This window comes from Mobula hypostoma, chromosome 5 (genome assembly GCF_963921235.1).
Source record: "Mobula hypostoma chromosome 5, sMobHyp1.1, whole genome shotgun sequence".
NCBI classification, from domain to species: domain Eukaryota; kingdom Metazoa; phylum Chordata; class Chondrichthyes; order Myliobatiformes; family Myliobatidae; genus Mobula; species Mobula hypostoma.
The window spans coordinates 149,053,959-149,072,978 of record NC_086101.1 but is presented as its reverse complement, the minus strand read 5'-3'; the positions used below and the strand labels follow the sequence as shown (position 1 = coordinate 149,072,978).

At 39.0% G+C, this 19,020-nt stretch overlaps 1 protein-coding gene across 12 annotated transcripts in view; it reads right to left on the bottom strand.

The window, feature by feature from the left end:
- The window catches only part of LOC134347072 (receptor-type tyrosine-protein phosphatase delta-like), a 2,469,925-nt gene that overhangs the window by 739,548 nt on the left and 1,711,357 nt on the right, over positions 1–19,020 (bottom strand). The window lies entirely within an intron of this gene.

Sequence of the window (19,020 nt, the reverse complement as noted above, 5' to 3'; positions counted from 1 at the left end):
TTATGTTATATCTTATGTTCTTGGTATTTATTGCTTTTTTTTCTTCTTATTATTCTTTCTTCTTTTTTTGTATTTGCATAGTTTGTTGTTTTCTGCACTCTGCTTGAACATCCTAGTTGGGAAGTCTTTCACTGATTCTGTTACAGTTAATATTCTATAGATCTGTTAAGTATGTCCATAAAGTATATGTACTTTGATCATAAAATTTACTTTGAACGTTGTCTAAAAAGATCCCCTTTGGAGTCAAAATGTGACTCAGATAAGTTTGGCACTTCTAATTTGTGTGGTTGGACTTTAAACAAAGACTGGATTTGTCTCCATTTTAATACTTAAGAAGTACTTGCATGTAACTATACTTATTTTGACTGTTTTTAGTTTTGTATTAGGTTACTCAAAATTCAATCTGTAAACATTATTTCTTTCTTAATGCCTATGTGTTAGGATATGCATACATGGTTGATACTGACTGACTTTCAAAGATAAGAATGCTCTTCAAAGATTATTTAAATTCTTAAAATTTTAGCAGAACTACTCCCTACCAACTGAGCACAGAAGTCATACATTCAAATTACTCACATAGTTTTATTTGCAGGTTCAGGTCCTCCTACAGACATCTAAGTCAATGTCACTGAATAAAATGAATTCTTTATTTCTCTTTCAGATTTTAAATCACACCTGAAGGAATGCCTCCCTTTTTCACACAGCACTGCTTATCATGAAAAATGAGGCATTGGAAATTAGCTGTTAATTTAGATTTGATTCAGCGAGACAAGCAAGGCATGCATATTGTCTGCATTGACTTGCCTTCGTGATGTTCAAGACCTGGATTCATCTGCAGCTTGTCTCTGAAAAATTAGGTTACAATTTATCAAAGTGCCAAATTGCACATTGGCCTGCAGTTCTGGAGGAGATAAAAACAGGTCTAGACTCTGTTTTTTTCCCGCCTCTCAATTAACTCCTTCATATCTGTGGCTTTTTGTGCAGCGAGGAAAAACTATTTGAAGTTATGAAGCCTGAACAATAAACACAAGAGATATTGCAGATGCTGGAAATCCAGAGGAACACAAACAAATAGCTAGAGGAACTCCGCAGGTCAGGTAGCATCTATAGAAATAAATAAACAGTTGACACATCAGGCTGAGATCTTTCATTAGGACCAGAAAGGAAGGAGGAAGATGCCAGAATAAGAAAGTGGGGAGAGGGGAAGGAGGCCAAGTTAGAAGGGAACACATACTAAATGCTGGATGAACTCAGCAGGTCCGGCAGCATCTATGGAAATTAATAAGCAGTCTTGGGCCCACACCCTTCCTCAGGACTGTTAAACAGTTAAAAGAATTGCTTTTGAATACATATATATGTGAATGTTACAGCCTTTTAAAATGGAGGAAAGACAAGCTAGAAGGTGGTAGGTGAAGCCAGGTGGTTGGGGGAGGGGGGAATGAAGTAAGAAGCTGTATGATGACAAATGAAAGAGTCAAAGGGCTGGAGAAGAAGGAATCTGATAGGAGAGGAGAGTGGATTATGGGAGAAAGGGAAGGAAGAGGGGCACTGGGGAAGATGATAGGCAGGTGAAGAGAAGAGGGGGAAAAATTACTGGAAGTTGGAGAAATTGCTGTTCATGCCATCAAGTTGGAGGTTACCTAGATGGAATATGAGGTGTTGCTCCTGCAGCCTGACTGTGGCCACATCGAGGAAGAAGATGGTGGAATGGGAATGGGAATGGGGATAGAAATTAAAATGGTTGGCCACTGGGAAATTTCACTTTTTGCAGATGGAGTCGAAGTGCTCAATTACATGGTCCCCAATCTATGCCGGGTCTCACCAATATAGAGGAAGTCACATTGCGAGCACCGGATGCAATAGACAACCCTACCTGATTCGTAGATGAAGTGCCACTCTCCTGGAAGGTCTGTTTGGGGCCCTGAATGAAGGTGAGGGAGGAGGTGAATGGCAGGTGTCGCACTTCTGCCGCTTGCAGGGAAGGAGATGAGTGGGGAGGGATGAATGGACAAGGGAATCATGGAGGGATTGGTTTTAAGCTGGAAGCAAGTTCAAGGAGCTTCAGGAAAGTTCCCTCTCAGTGCTTTTTTTTCTGAAAGAAATCATTCCAATTAGCTTCTCAATTAATCAATGCCAACTGCTTCCACCATCACCCTGGGGAGACTGACAACTTCATGGTGAAATACTGCATCCACAAATTAGCTCTGAATTTATCCCAATAGTAGTGAAAGCTTTGTTCTCTGCTTCTGTTGTTGTGCTCAAGATGAATGTGCTTTGACTGATGACTTAAATCCTCTCAGAATCCCAACAATGGCAATTATATTCTCCTCCCTGCTTTCTCCATGGTGAGACAAGATTGTCTTTGCTGCCACTTACAGGTACATTCACCCATGTTTTTGACATGGTAGAGTTGCTAAGCCAGAAAGGTTATTCTTATTATATTTATAATGACTCGAGAAGCAGCTATTCGGACCATCAGAAAAAGGTAGCTCTCAGGAGAATAACCCCACTGAGTCTATTCACCCCTCCAGGTTTCCTTGTCTCCCTAGTTTATTCCTTGTTACCCATAACCATCAGCCCCCCACTACCTTTACTTGATTCTTGTTGCCATTAACCTCTTTTAGAGGGCAATTACAGCAGCCAATTAACCTGTGTCAGTGACGCAAAAGCATCAGCAATCCTGAGACAGGCCAGTAACAAGTATTTATCTAGCATCTTTAACAGGCTAAATACCCCCAGGAGAATCAAACAAAATACTACCAAGGTGCTCAAGTTGTGAAAAGTAAGATCGAGAAGGTCGTACAATTCATGATGTGTCCAGCAAAAACACTTACAAAGACTGTGGAACTGTCTTGCGTTGTACATCTGTACTCAGTGCCTTTGTAAATTTACATCTGTGGAGCTCTGATTGGTAATCAGTTTATTATTGTCGCATGTACAGAGAAGTAGTGAAAAGCTTTTGTGTACATGCTATCTAAACAGATTATTCCATACATAAGGTATTACAAGAAAAATAACAAAAACAGAATGCATAAAATGGCATTGCAGTTGCAGTGCAGGTGAAAGTTCAGGTGGAAGGGCCACGATGAGGTTGACAGAGATCAAAAGATCCTCTTGATCTTGTTCTGCCAACAACTGATTAGTATGGCTTAATGAGCTTAATTATTTACTATATGGAAAGTTTTAACAGATTTATCTATTCCACAACAATACATACAGACTTCAGCATGTTCATCAGTGAATAAGCAAACCCTACATTTCCATATTATTTGACCTAAAATGAGAGAAGTTATGCAGATGATAAAGACAGACCAGCAGTTATCACAAGGCATTTACACTGAAACTATTGGAAATGTTTATTCAACCAAAGCTACGTTCTACGCAGTAGATCAGGCGTTCTTAACAGGCTTTGACTAATTTAATATGAAGTGGGTTAATGCACCTCTAATTGACTTGTTGAGCAGACAAAGCTTCCCAAAGACCAGATTTCAAAGGGTGTTTTACACATTTCATCACCGTTTCAAGGATGATTAGAGATCAGCAATAAATGTTGGCTTGCTGGTGACACTGATCCAGAAAACTGAATAACTTCAAAAAATACTCACTATACTACAGGTCAAGAAAAATCACAGTAACACATGACTTCTTTAATTTGACATAGTAAAGACTCTTGATGTCATAACAATATAATACCAACATGTTACTGTAAAGATATACAGTTAAAATGCTTTAAAAAAAGTTTTAAAAGATGTTTACAAAAACATCTGCAATAATTAGCGGTAAGTGCAACACTATCACAGCTCGGGGCATTGGAGTTCAGAGTTCAATTCCAACATCATCTGTAAGGAGACTGAACATCCTCTCCATGGAATACGTGGTTTTCTCTGGATCCTTCAGTTTCCTCCCAGAGTCCAAAAGGCAAAACAGTTAGTAGGTTAATTTGTCAGTGTAAATTCTCCCGTGATTAGGCTAACGTTAAATCAAGGGTTGCTGGGAAGCACAACTCAAAGGGTCAGAAGGGCTTGTCTGTGCAGTATCTCTAAATAAAATAAATTTAAGAGCTGCTACTTCAGGAACAGCTCCTATAAGTCATATGTTCAGTATGCATAGGCAATATATTTGTGATAAGCCACATGGATTAACTAGGAGTCAAATGCAATAATTGCATTTCTGATTAATTGAGTGATGGACCAATGATTTTACAATTATTGATCCAATTTCATCTTTAATATTGCTATTGAATCACCTTCCATTGCCCATCATTCTAGATTATGATAGGGACACAAGAGAATGTAGATGGTGAATGCAGGACCATCCGGATGCAGGGTTTTGACTTGGAACATTGACCATCCTTATGCTTCAAAATCTGAAATCTGGATGGTAGCCTTTTGTTTAAAACCTACTGAAGTTCTTTTTTGCCAATTATGTACTATCTCTAACAGATCTATAAGCTTTGAAGTTGTGCACTTTAGACCAAAGTCTAGCTCACAAATACTCGCCAGAAGGGTCTCAGTACCAGCCACTTATACAACCGATCAGCTTTCTGTATGCGTTGAAAAATTTAAATAAATTGAAATAAGCTCAAGCATTCTTTGCATAAACAGAAGAGATTTTATAGATGCTGGAAATCTTGAGCAACACATACAAAATGCTGGAGGAACACAGCTAACCAGTCAGCATCTATGGAGGGGAATAAGCAGTCCATGCTTCAGTCTTGGACCTCAGCGTCAACTGTTTATTCCCCTCCATAGATGCTGCCTGACTTGCTGCATTCCTCCAGCATTCTGTGTGTGTTGCGCAACCACTGTTTGGAATGAAATTTTTAGTGTCATTCAAAATGCAGGTGCTAGACAGGTCAGGATCGTCAGTATTGGATTTGTCACTGTGGACAGAGTTGGTTTGTTGGACCTTGCACTAGGCTTGATTCTTAATTCATCTTTGTCTTGCAATGAAGATGAAGATTCTCAATCCATCTCACTGTGGTCCATGCAGTTTATTCGTCTACCTGCACTGCACTTTCTCTGTAACCACAATACTACATTCTGCATTTGTTATTATTTTTACCTTTGTACTACCTTGATGTACTTATGCTTTGGAATGATCTGTAAGGGTGGCATAGAAAAAAAAGAGTTTTCCACTGTACCTCCATACATGTGACAAAAACAAACCAATTATCAATTAGTGATTTACAATGGCATGTTATTGCTATTTGCTTTGGATAGAGACGTGGTTGCAGAAGTGAGTTTTAACTGTTTCTCTCTTCAGAGATATGCCCGAACTGTTGACTATTTCCATTATTTTCTGTCTTAAGTACCACTGTTTTGAAGAATCCAAGGAAAGCAACTTAGCATCCCTCAGCCATCATAATATCTAGTCAATTATCAACAGATATTTGTGGGACTTTTCTGTGTTCAAACTACATTTCTCAACAATTCCTGTTACACGTCAAAGTATTTTATTGGCTTTCGAGCCCTTTGAGACATCCTATGAAAGATACTATTTAAATGTCCTGAAGAAGGGCCTCGGCCCAAAATGTCAACTGTTCGTTCATTTCTATAGATGCTGCCTGACCTGCTGAGTTCTTCCAGCACTTTTTGTGTGTTGCACGTAAATGTTAGTTTGTCTTCCCTTCCGCATATAGACCAGTTGAAAGCCATTTAAATTAATCTATTGCATCTAATTAGGCGTCACCGAGTTCCTGCCTTTCAAACACCCACATGACAGAACAGAATCTGAAGTGTGAAAGATGAGAACAAATGTGAAAAGATAATCCTTGCAAGCAAGGTGCAGGAATGTTGTTTAAATTAGAATTCTATCAAGATCGATGTGTGCTGTCAAATGTCAGTGTTTCAATCACCAAAGTTGCAAGAGCATAAATTAAAATTATTTTGATAATGTGCAAACTGAGAAGAATGAAGCTGTATACCTTCTGCATAAAATGCTCATGACCAAGACATGTTTTGAACTCCCAAAATGTGCCATTTTAGCTTTCCTCACAATATTTCTAATCGACCAGCTGTTCAGGAGTTCCAGATAACTTAACTCAAGTTCTGATGGAACTTGTAGACGAAAGCACTCAAACTATTTTGTAAATTTTGAAGTCTCAGTAAAAGTTTATAATTTAGTATGGTTCGACATCAAACAGGACACGCCTTGTGTTTGTCTAGTCCTTGCATGTTTAGATGGTTATGCTTCACATGAGAAGATGCTCAAAATTTGATTGACGGTGGCATTGCAGGTTAAGCACTATGTTGGGGGCCTGAATGAGTAGGACAGGAAAAGGTAGCTCACCAAATAAGAAAAATGTGTCCCAACCAATCTGTTTAAAGGGTTGTGGAATGAAAAGTACAAGGACTGAGAAGGAAGTGTAAGTTCAATTCTATGAATTCAATGTCAAATCAGAGACTGAAAGGTAAGCAAAAAATGAGGAAAAGAAACATAAGAGAGGGAAAAAAACAGACAGCAAGGATAACTATGTTTTTTTAAAACAACAATTAACCTTGATATTTCTCAGATCAATAATAATTAAATCTTATCAGGAGGGATATTACACACAAAATAGTTAATTTCATTGGTTGATTGGCGGAAGACAATGTCATGCCACAGAAAAATTTCTGCACTTGGAAGGACAAGATTAAAATTTCTATTTCAAATTTAGTTCAAACCTTTGCACCAACACTGGAAGTAGACAACAGTTAGACAGACAGATAGATACTTTAATGATCCCAAAGCAAATTACAGTGTCACAGTAGCATTACAAATGCAGAGCTATACAAATATTAAAAGAGAAGTAAGGAAGAATAAAAAATAAGTTACTTTAAACATAAAATGTACAAGATTTGCAAGTCAAAGATTACAAGATTTGTAAGATTTCCAAGTTCACAACGATAAGATGGTAGTGCACGAATTATTGTAATACACAGTAATGAATGCACATTCACATCATCCAGACAAGAAGTAATGGTAGTATTGCAGAGAGTGTCCATGATAGCAGGGCGTGGTAAACAGAGCTAAATGTGGTCCTGATCGTACCACAAATATTGTGAGGCCTGCTTTCAGTGAGTGACTGCCAAGAATCAACCAACAGAACAAGACAAACATTTAAAAATTGTACTTTGTAACAATCTTACTATGACTTAGTGTCCCCCTTTATTATCTTTCTCTAATGAATCAGAATTTTTTGCAAAACTCCTGCATGATTGCTTATATTGTTGTTTATTTTGAGCATGTGTAAGTTATGCATAAATTATGTTAATTTAAGTTTATGTTAACTTATGTTTGTCTTGTACTATGCTGCTGCTGCAAAAAGCTAATTTTCCTGGCATTTATACTTTATGTATTTATGCCCATGACAACAATGAATTTGAGCTTGAACTCATGCAGTGTGTCAAAATGTGTGGAGAAAATTTTGCATGTTCCTGTTTAATATGCTTCTGCTGGTTCCACCTAAATAAGATTAGGCATCATCCTCTTCACCAGTATTTTGTCAGCAAAACTCTGTTTTTTTAGCATAAGGATTTCTGTTCTTCAAAGAATGGGGATCCAGTGCACTAATGCAATGGGATGAGATTTAGATGGCTAGAGAAAACTGTCCTAATCCTGTTACATTAGAGACAAAACAACCTTAAAGTCATTGATAATCCAGCAGGGGAAGATCCAAAGGTGGAGTACTGTTTCAATACGAATGAGGAGTTCAGAGGAAATTGTGTCAAAAATTGAATGATGCTTCTTATCCATATTTCTGGTCACATACTGCCAAACTTAGACCAGAATTTAGAAAAAAAAAGCTTTGGAAGAAATATTTTACATTTGTTTTCTTAAAATATTTAGGTGTGATAACTTGGCAAAAATTTAATTAATGCAAATCAAAGTGGTCTTATCACAAAACATAAGCATTTCAAATAGGTGTCATTTCACTACTCATGAATAGCTCAGGTTTTAATGACTAAATAATGACTTCACAAAATATACAGTACTTTGCTGAGGCTAGATTGGGAAGCAGTAGAGAATTCTTTTGCAATTCATTAGTGTTTCAAGAGCTATCAATTGAGACAAACTGTCAAATGCTTGAAGCAAGTGCAGATCAGTGAAAACTATTTTAAAAGTTTAATTCACCCTGGAGGAGTGGCCTACTTGTGGTAGGGCCTACTACTAAGGCAATGATTTTTAAATCTTCAGAATGATTGACGTAAAATGATCTGGGCTAAATGCTAATTCCATTTTACAATTCCATAATCCTTCGAGTTTTGGGCATCTAACATTCATTATTTGGAGTTTTCTTCTGTTTTATAGATATCGGTGAAGAGTAAGAATTTCAGGTTGTATACTGTACACATTCTCTGACATTAAACTAAACCATTGAACCACTGATTTTGAATGAAAGTGCAAAAATAAAAAGGCAATTGTCTGGGAGCAACGGGGCAGTGCATAAATCAGAGCATGGTAATATTTAAATCAACTCCTTTACAGTCATAATAAGACTGTTTCAATGTACAATATTTAAGTGTTTATCTCGTTCTGTTGGCTGATTCTTGGCAGTCACTCTCTGAAAAGCAGGCTTCACAATATTAGTGGTATGATCAGGACCACATTAAGCTAATTGTTGTCTACTTTCAGTGACAAGAGGTAATATTGCGACCTTGTATATCTGAATCACAGCCAGATCTCATTCTCTGACTAGAGATGAAGTACAGCCTCCAAATTCTTCAGCCTCACTGTTCATTTGAAAAATGACCCATTTATCTAATATTGGGTTGAGAGACAAATTTCTGGTCAAAGATCACATGAGGCAAGTTTACACTCTCAAATCATTATGCACAATGGCAATGAATTCAGAATTCATTATGATAAAGATGGAATCATGCCAGTTAACCAGTGTGCTCTTAATGGGAATGTTCATTGATAGGGAGGTACTGATTTATTCCCCATGCATTCTAATGATGCAAGAAAAAAATACTGGCTGCATGAACAACATCAGCACTTAAATGTGGCTTTACAACTTCTGTCCTTAAATAAGCAGTTAGTTATAATGATGAGTAATGACCTAATAAATGATACTGGCAAGTAAATGGCTTGAGACAGCCCGAATACTGCAATAGTACATTTCAAGAATTTGGTGACCAGGCATTACAGTAAAAGATCAGCAGTGCCTTTTTGTTGGTATGGGAGAGGGAGAGGGAGAGGGAGATAGATAGACAGATATATATTAGAACCGCAGTATCACCATGAAGGAAGTTCATGTGGTTGACACTTCTTCAGTATAAACTGAGAACATAGCTGAGACAACCCTATGGTCCATCCATTGTTAACACTATAGAAAATTAGGACAACCCGATAAACAAATGGGGTATTCCAGGAGATAACAATTTGTGGAAAGAGCAGTCTGATAAACTGCAAAAGCACAAACAGACACTCTAATAATGAAGAACCCAAATGCCTGAGTTAATTCTTTTTCTCGTGGTGTATGCCTGCGTGCGTGCGAGGCTGTGCGTCTGCATCTGCGTGTGTGCATGTCTGTGTGTGTGTGTGTGTGTGTGTGTGTGTGTGTGTGTGTGTGTCTGCGTGTCCGTGCATGCGTCTGTGATGATGTCTTTTTCATGGATTTTACAAGGTGCTGAGCGAGAGAGAGACTGTGTGACACACCACTCTTCACACAGACATTTTCGCAATATTTTCCCTTTTTATTTTACGAGGTCGAGTTGCGATCTCAGCACTCAACCCGGCACAGATGGAAAGCATACTTGGTGACGGACCCGACTAGTTTCGGACCCAGGAACCTCCACTCCTGGGTCCGGTGCCGATGTTGTTGTGCTACCAGCCAGCCCCACCCCCCCCGAGTTAATTCTGAAGAGTTCCAGCAGGAATTTGAAGGACAAATTGGTTGGTATTTGGTATATGTGGTTGAGCTCTTGATCTGCAGATCTACCTTGTTAAGTTCTTTGAAGGACTTATTGTTTATTTGTTTACCTGCAGTGCAGTTTCTCTGTAAATGTAACACTATATTCTGAATTCTGTTTTCTTTTTATTACCTTAATGTAATTACGTATGCCATGATCTGTCTGGATGGCACATAGATTCTTTCGCTGTAGCTTGTGACAACAATCGAATGTCAGTCCAGATTGTATAATGAACCTCTAAGAAGTAGCTGTATTAGTTGTTGCCAGAGCTAATGGCATACTATTTTAATTGTATTTCTCTCTGAAATTGGAGTGCAGAAACATCTCTCAACTCTTTGCATTCAATAGTTGACTTTGATGAACATGCCAATATTGTAGGTAAACATGGAGGTTAATTTATAGACATGAGGATGCCACAAAATGCAATGAGATTAGTAACAGACAGATCAATCTAACAGACATTACCTTGTTTTTAGTGTTCTGTGGGGAATGGAATTTCTTAAATTTCATACACTTAGACTTGCAGTAAAATTTAAGCTAGTCTCAGGATGGAAAACGGACATGAGAGGACATTAACCACTATGACATTCCTTACTGACAGCATCAGAAGTAACCCTGCAGGAGATTCCAGATTTTCAGAGATATCGCTGGAGTAGGCAGCTCTGCTAATCACCTCTTGGTTGCACCAGCAGCACTCTGTTGCAAGACTGGAGGCAGACCATGGTTCACGTGAACAGGTGCAAATTAGGGTTGACATCAAACATCATGGTTTGGACCGTACTCAGTGCTGTGATGAGTGCAGGGGAAGAGGAACCTAGCAAAACCCTGAGCGGCCATAGTACCCCAATTGAGGCAACTCTATGGTAATAAATCACAGATGATTAAGCATAATTACTTCTATTCCAATACTTGATATCAACTTATATATAGTTACTTTTCATAACTCTATTGCATGCTTTAAAATGAGCAGATGTGTAAAATAAAAGAGTTGATTTTTCTCCACTAATTCAGAAAATGCCACTTAGAATTTTATACCCTAAACACTCCAGAATATATACTTGCCAGAAAAGATTAGCCCCAGAGAGGATCAATAGTATTATCCATTTGGCTGAGAATCTATGACAACTCGATGGAAAAAAAACCTAATGTTAGTGGAGTACAGAGAGTTCAGTTTGGGTTTCAACACAAACACTGAACAACCTTACACACCAACTTTAATCTCAGCATGAAACCCGGATGGTTAAAGGTCAAATAGCCAAGTTTACTGAGCTTTACATTGCACATGTGTGCACAGGTGCAATGAAAATTTTATCACAGGTTAAGAGGATTTTAGTAAGTGCGCTCACATCTAAAAACAAATACCACCTTTTATATTAATTCTCGGGTGATGCCAGCAGTTGCCTATTGCTAATTATTAATAGGTCTCTTTTATCTAAGTGCTGCGGTACTTTACAGCGTCCACACCAATGCCCAAGTGCTCACTTCCTTCTGAATGCAGCTTGAAGTAGATTGAACCAGGGCTTATCACTCCACTAATGAATGTTAAAGCCTTTTAGGAAGAGACAGTATTAGGATCTACTATCCTGGCAATCAGACTCATGTAGCCATGGAGAGGATTGGAAGCAATGATAAGAGGTATGACTATTTTAACAATGATCTTACCAATATTACCACATATGAGAATGCATTTAAATGAATGGTTGGTGATTTTGTTGAATCATAAAATATTCTTCCAGGGCTTGACAGGGTGGATGTAATGATAGTGTTGCCACTGAATGGAGTATAGAAATCCAAGGATCATGGTCTCAAATTTGGCCACTCAGGGCTGAAATGAGAAGCATTTTCACCCACTGAGCTGTGAATTTCAAAGTTCAAAGAAAATTTATTATCAAAGTACGTATAAGTCACCATATACTACCTTGAAATTCACTTTCTTATGGGAATTCACAGTAGACCTGAGAAATAGAATAGAATCAATGAAAAACTACACAAAGACTGAAAAATAACCAATGGGCAAAAGAAGATAAGGTGTGTAAATACAAAAAATAAATAAGTATAAGTAAGTAGATAAATAAATAATATTGAGAACATGAGTTATAGAGTCTTTGAATACAAATCCAGGAGTTGCAGAATCAGTTCAGAGCTGAGGTGAGTGAAGTAATCCACACTGGCTCATAAACCTGATGGTTAAAATGATATAACTGTTCCTGAACCTGGTGGTGTGGAACTAAGGTTGCTGTACCTCATTCCTGATGGCAGTAGCAAGAAGAGACCATAGTCTGGATGGTGGGGTTACTTGATGATGGATGATGCTATCTTGTGGCAGTGCTCAACTCTCTACCCAAGAAACTCCAGTGGCTCAGTCACTGAGTATACAGTATTCAGGATGTTAAGGGATTTAAAGACATAGGTCATGAAATTTTATGCATTTTTGACAAAGTATATAAGGTGGGAACAGGAATGCGACTTTGGGATAAAAGATCAACTAGGATCTCACTGAATGGGGAAGCGGACAAATAGAGCCAAATTACGCATTATTGCTTCTGGTTCAAAGTGCAACATTCAAATATCAAGATACCCTGAGATGCATTTACTTGTGGGCATACTCAATAAACCTATAGAATAATAACCGTAACAGAATCAATGAAAGACTGCCCAACTTGGGTATTCAACTAGAGTGCAGAAGACAACAAATCATGCAAATACAAAAGGAAAGAAATAATAATTAATAAGTAAGCAATAAATATATTGAGAACATGAGATGAAGAGTTCATGAAATTGAGTCCATTTGTTGAGGGAACATTTCAATAATGAAGCTGAGTGAAGTTATCCCCTTTGGTTCAAGAGCCTAATCCCCAAGATGTAATAGCCATTCCTGAACCTAGTGGTGTGAATCCCAAGGCTCCTGTACGTTCTGCCTGATGGCAATTGTGAAAAGACAGCATGTCCTGTGTGGTGGAGGACTCTGATCATAGACACTCCTTTCCTGTGACAGCATTTAATGCAGATGTGCTCAAAGATCAGGACAGCTTTACCACTGATGACTGGGCTGTATTCACTACTTCCTGTAGTATTTTCCATTCAAGGGCATTGGTTTTTCCATACCAGGCTATGATGCAACCAGTCAATATACTCACTACTACACACCTATAGAAGTTTGTCAATGTTTTAGATGTCATGCCGAATTTCTGCAAGCTCCCTAGGAAGTAGAGGGCTGCTGTGTATCTTCGTAATTGCACTTACGTGTTGGGTGCAGAACAATTTCTCCAAAATAATATCAGAATCAGAATCAGATTTAATATCACAGGCATATGTTGTGAATTTTGTTGATTTTGCGACAGAGAAAAAACTGTGAATTACAGTAAATATATATATAATAGTTAAATTAAATAAGTAATGCAAAATTAGAAATAAAAAAATAGTGAAGTAATGTTCAGGGGTTCAATCTCCATTCAGAAATTGATGGCAGAGGGGAAGAAGCTGTTCCTGAATCATTGAGTGTGTGCCTTCATGCTTCTGTATCTCCTTCTTGATGGTAGCAATGAGAGTAAGGCATGTCCTGGGGTGGGGGTCCTTGATGGATGCAGCCTTTTTGAGACATCACTCCTTGAAGATGTCCTGGATACTAAGGAGACTAGTGCTCATGATGGAGCTGACTAAGTTGATAACACTAAGGAATTTAAAATTGCTGACTCTCTCCACCTCTGATCCTCTGATGAGACCTCTGGTTTCCTTCTCCTGAAGACAATAATCAGCTCCGTGGTCTTGCTAACATTGAGTAAGAGGTTGTTGTTGTGGCACCACTCAGCCAGATTTTCAATCTCCCTCCTAAATGCCAATTCATCACCACCTTTAATTCAGCCCACAGTGGTTCTATCAGCAGACTTGATTATGGCATTGGAGCTGTGCTTAGCCTCACACTTATAAATGTAAAGCAAGTAGAGCAGGGGTCTAGGCACACAGCCTTGTTGTGCACCACTGCTGATGGAGATCATGGCAGAGATGTTGTTGCTGATTTGAACAGACTGGGGTCTTCAAGTGAGGAAATTGAGAATCCAATTGCAGAATGAGGTATTGAGGCCAAGGTCTCGGAGCTTATTAATTTGTTCTGAGGGGATGATGGTATTGTTTCATCAACTGACGTCAATTAATTGGATAAAGCAAGGGAACATATTGTAAATCTTTGTTTTTACATGGTAAATGTCAGAATCCTTAAGAACGTTGATGTGTACCGAGGTCTTGGGATGTAAGCCCATAGCTCCCTGAAAGTGGCAACATAAGTGGAAGGGAAGTCATACAGCATCATTCTGTGTATTGAGCATAAAAGTTGACAAGCAGCTGTTTAGCCACATTTGGAGTATTGTGTACCATTCTAGTTGTTGCAGTACAGGACAAATGTGGAGGCATTGGAAAGGGCACAGAAGTGGTTCCCCAAAGATGCTGCTGGTATTTGCTTTAAGGAAAGGTTGGGTTGGACAAACCTGATTGTTTCCCTTGGAGCTCTGGTGGCTGAGAAGGCAACCTGATAGAGGTTTATAAAATTTTAACAGGCATTGCCAGGGTGGTAATATTAAATGTTGGAGTGTATAGATTTAAGGTCAGAAAGGGAAAGTTTAAAGCAGATTTGTAACAAAAGTCTTTTTTCACACAGTGAATCGAGCTGCCAGGGGAAGTAGTGGAAGCAGAGCTGACTGCAACATTTTAGAAGCAGTTAGACAGGAACATGAACATCCAAGAAATGGAGGGCTGTAGATAATGTGCAGCCATCATGGTTGGCACAGACATGGTGGGCTAAAGCTCTTGTTCCGGTACTGTACTGTTCTATGATTTGTGTTCTATGTCTGGCTGGAAAGGTGAAGGAGCTGGGAGTGATGGGTAAAAAATGATACCAAAAGTTAGAATGGCAGTTTGATGGGAAAAGAAATGGATACATTCATGGAGGGGGAAAGGGGATAAACTGAAGAGGAAAAAATAACAAATGGAAAGCAGTTCTTAGTGAAATTGTTCTCAAGTTACATTACTAAACAACAGCTGTAAAGTTTAAGCAACAGTGTCGCAATAGTAGAAAGGGAACAGTATAATTTAATCGTAACAAAGGCAAAGAAGAGAGGTTTAGCAGCAGGAAAACAGAGCCAAAGACAAGGAGAGGAGATGTAACAGATGTCAAGCCGAATCTTAGTTTTAAACTTACTCCAGGTAAATATTACACTCCAGTAGAAATCTGAAGGCCTTCCTCCATATGAATTATGGGATATATAATAGAAAGATTAGCATGGAAGCTTAAGTGAATCAGATTTATTTTTTGCTAATGGTTAAAGCAGCCAACGTTGCCAGATCTCAAGGCAAGCATCATTCAGCTGCCAGTTCTGGAGGATGTGAAGGACCTGAAGACTCCAGTTTTGTTCCTGGCCATACCGTAAACAATAATATTGGTAGTAAGTGAACTAAAGCACTAGCAAGCACAGTTCTGCTTTTTATCTCAAATGCCATTAAATGGGTGCACTGTGTCTCTAACAGAACCTAACTTAATGGAATTCACCAATTACCCACCTATTTACATCTGAATTCATCCTCCCACCTAATTTCTAACATTCCCTCATCAATGAAAAGGTTTATGCCTTGAGCTTATATTTTATGGCTGTTAAATAGCTTTACATTATTTCTGTGAAATCTTCTAATGAAGTTTTATCACTGTAGTAAATCTAACTAGCTAGATACAGCATATTTTAGGAATTACTGCCACGTTATATATTTTTTCTAATTAACGAAATGTTATGGATTTTTTTCTCTTTGATTTTATTGACGAGTACAGAGGCTTCATTTGTTCCCCATATATCGGTATGGACTATACACTTCCTGCTGTGAAAATATCTTGCTCTTAACCAGAGGCATTTGAAATTATTCTGTTGCTAGTTCTGGGTTGATCAGGCCCTGGCTTGTGTCTCAGCAGTGTTGGTCTACGGGTTACACCTCTTGATCCATAGCCACCTGGAGGCTTGCCCAGCAGCCTCTGTGACAGTCCTGATGGCTCTTTTCTTTGCAGTCCCCATAATGCCAAGCAGACAGTAGGTTCTGCATAGAGGGTAGCTAGCAAAACATCTACACCCCTCCTCTATAGATTCTCATTGTGCCCTCCACCCCTGCTCTGCTAAACCCCTTCCAGATTGAGTGCAGAACTCAATCCACAGAACATGCTACTCTCTCCAATACTACAGTATGTTGCAATAAGTTGATATTTGTTGGTTTTCCATTTGCAATGCCTGACCAACCATATGCACCATGAAAACAATGCCAAACTCATTCCCCAGATAATCAAAGTAAGAAACACCCTTTCTTTCCCCCTTTGCTCTTTAATTTGCAGTAAAAAGAGTTTCTTTTAATCTGAACAAACCTAGTAGAAACATGGCAAAGGGAATTTAGGTTCAGAAAAATTATTCTATATTTATGGTCAACTGAAAAAGGAATCCCTCATTCATGACTTTGTGAAGGGATCAAACAGTGACACATACAAAACCCACACAGAAAGCTGCAATGGTGGGCGCAAGGACCTACACAGAATTAGGCGCAGCTCTTTAGCAATCTCATGGCTTTTATCAGTTTTCTTTGAACTCATCTCAAATTAGTTAACAGTACTTCTGTGTTGAAGCCAAAAGAGTGTGTACCAGTCTCACTCGGGAATTTAAGCACGCAATCCAGCCTGAAATTTATCTACAGTGCACGCCTTCAGATAAGAATAAAGATCTGGCGAATGTTCTTTAGAAGAGCTGGGAGCTTTTTGATGCCCTAATTGACATTCTTTCCACAACCAGAATAAATAAAAATAGAATAACTTTAATAATTGTTCTTTCATTTACTGTTGGAGACTAAGATAAAAATGCAAATGTAATGTATTCAATATCTCAGTAATATTTGAGTAATATTGTAAACATATTGTTCGATTAAGCTTTCTTTACTTGTTTACATAATTCTTTGTGAGTTATATATAAGAAGAAAGTTATGACATCGCCACGTCATATGCGAGTGCCTCACGAAAAAGAGAAACCAAGTAGACTCTTGTGTTTTTCTTTCAATTAGTTTCTGGAGTTACAAAACATAACACTGGTGATGAGGAAGTGTTAAAATGAACCCAAGATGATTACCTACCTGTTGAAGCACAGCACAATTTTTCTTTGGAAGTGGAGAGAGATGTTCCGGTTTAAGAAAAGGCAGAAAAGGATTGAAATTACACAAACAAACAAACAAATAAATAAATAAATAAGCAGAATTGACTGGCTATATTGGAAGCATAGACAGATTCGATTGCACAACAGATAACTGGAAGATGTATACTGGATGAATTGAGCAGTATGTTGAAGCCAATTAAATAGACGATGAAAATTGAGTGTCATTGTTGCTGAGTGCAATGGGTGGAAAAGCATGCAGTTTGCTTAGAGGCTTAACTGCTCAAACCAAACCAGCTGCAATGAACTTTGCTTATATTGTGAACATAATGCAGGAACATTTAGAACCAAAAGCATTGGTTATTGCAAAATGCTTAAGGTTTCATGAGTGGAATCAAAAAGAAAGGGAGGCCATTTCAGCATATGTGGCTGAATTAAAGAAATTGTCCAGTCATTGTCAGTTCAATGATGAGCTTAATGATGCACTGAGAGAATATTTAGTTTGTGGACTCTTGTAAGAAAGCATTTAAAAACAGCTCCTAACTGAAGCACAACTCACATTTAAAAGAGCAGTAGAATTTGCTAACACGAGAAAGTCTGCAGATGCTGGAAATGCAAAGCAACACACAAAATGCTGGAGGGCCTGTACTGTGCTGTACTATTCTATGCTCTAAGTTCTATGGAACTCAGTAGATCAGGTGCCATTTATGAAAAAGACTAACCAGTCAACGTTTTGGGCTGAGGCCCTTCTTCAGGATTGAGAAGGAAGGGGGAAGATGCCCGAATAAAAAGATGGAGGAGGAAAAAGAAGCTAGCTGGAAGGCGATAGGTGAAGCCAGGTGGGTGGGCAAGGTCAAGGGTTAGAGATTAAAGAATCTGACAGGAGAGGAGAGTGGACAATAGGAGAAAGAGAAGGAGGAGGATATCCAGGGGGAAGTATAGGCAGGTAAGAAGAAGTGAAAGGTCAGAGTGTGGAATAGAGGAAGCATGGAGTGGGGCAATTTGTTTACCAGAGGAGAGATCAATATTTATGGCATCAAGTTGAAGGGTACCCAGATGGAATTGGAATATAAGGTTTTGCTCCTCCACCCTCATCTTGGCACAAGAGGAGGCCATGGATCAACATGTCCGAACAGGAATGGGAATGGGAATTGGAATTAAAATGTTTGGCCACCAGGAAGTCCTGCTTGTGGCGGTTGGTGCAGAGGTGCTCAATGAAGCAGTCCTCCAATTTATGACGGGTCTCACCAGTGTAGAGATGGACACAGTTAGATGACTTCAGCTGATTTGCAGGTGAAGTGTTGCCTCAGCTGGAGGGACGGTTTGGAGCCCTGAATGGAGGTGAGGGAGAAAGTGTATGGGCAGTTGTAGAACTTAGGCTGCTTTCAGAGATAGGTGCCTGGAGGGAGATTAGTGGGGTGAGATGAATGGACAAGGGAATCATGGAGGGAGCAATTCCTGTGGAAAGTGGGTGAGGGGGGGAGGGTAAAGGTATGTTTAGTAGTAGGATCCATTTGGAAATGGAAGTTGTGGAGGATAATTCAGTGGAGGCTGATGAAGTGGTCAGGTAAGGACAAGAGGAATGCTATCACTATTACGGCGGCAGGAGGAACGCTATCACTATTACGGCGGCAGGAAGACAAGGTTAGTGTGGGTGTACGGAAAATGGAGGAGATGCAGGTGAGAGCAGCATCAGTAGTAAAGAGAGGGAAACCCCATCCTTTAAAGAAGGCGAACATCTTTGATGTCCTGGAATGGAAAGCCACATCCTGGGAACAGATGCGACAGAGGTGAAGCAACTGAGAAAAGGGAACAGCATTTTTATAGGAGATAGGGTGGGAAGAGGTATAGTCGAGATAACCAAGGGAATCAGTAGGCTTATAAAAGATGTGGGTTGACAGTTTGTCCCCAGACTGAGAGACAGAGAGATCAAAAAAGGGGAGGGAGGTGTCAGAAATGGACCA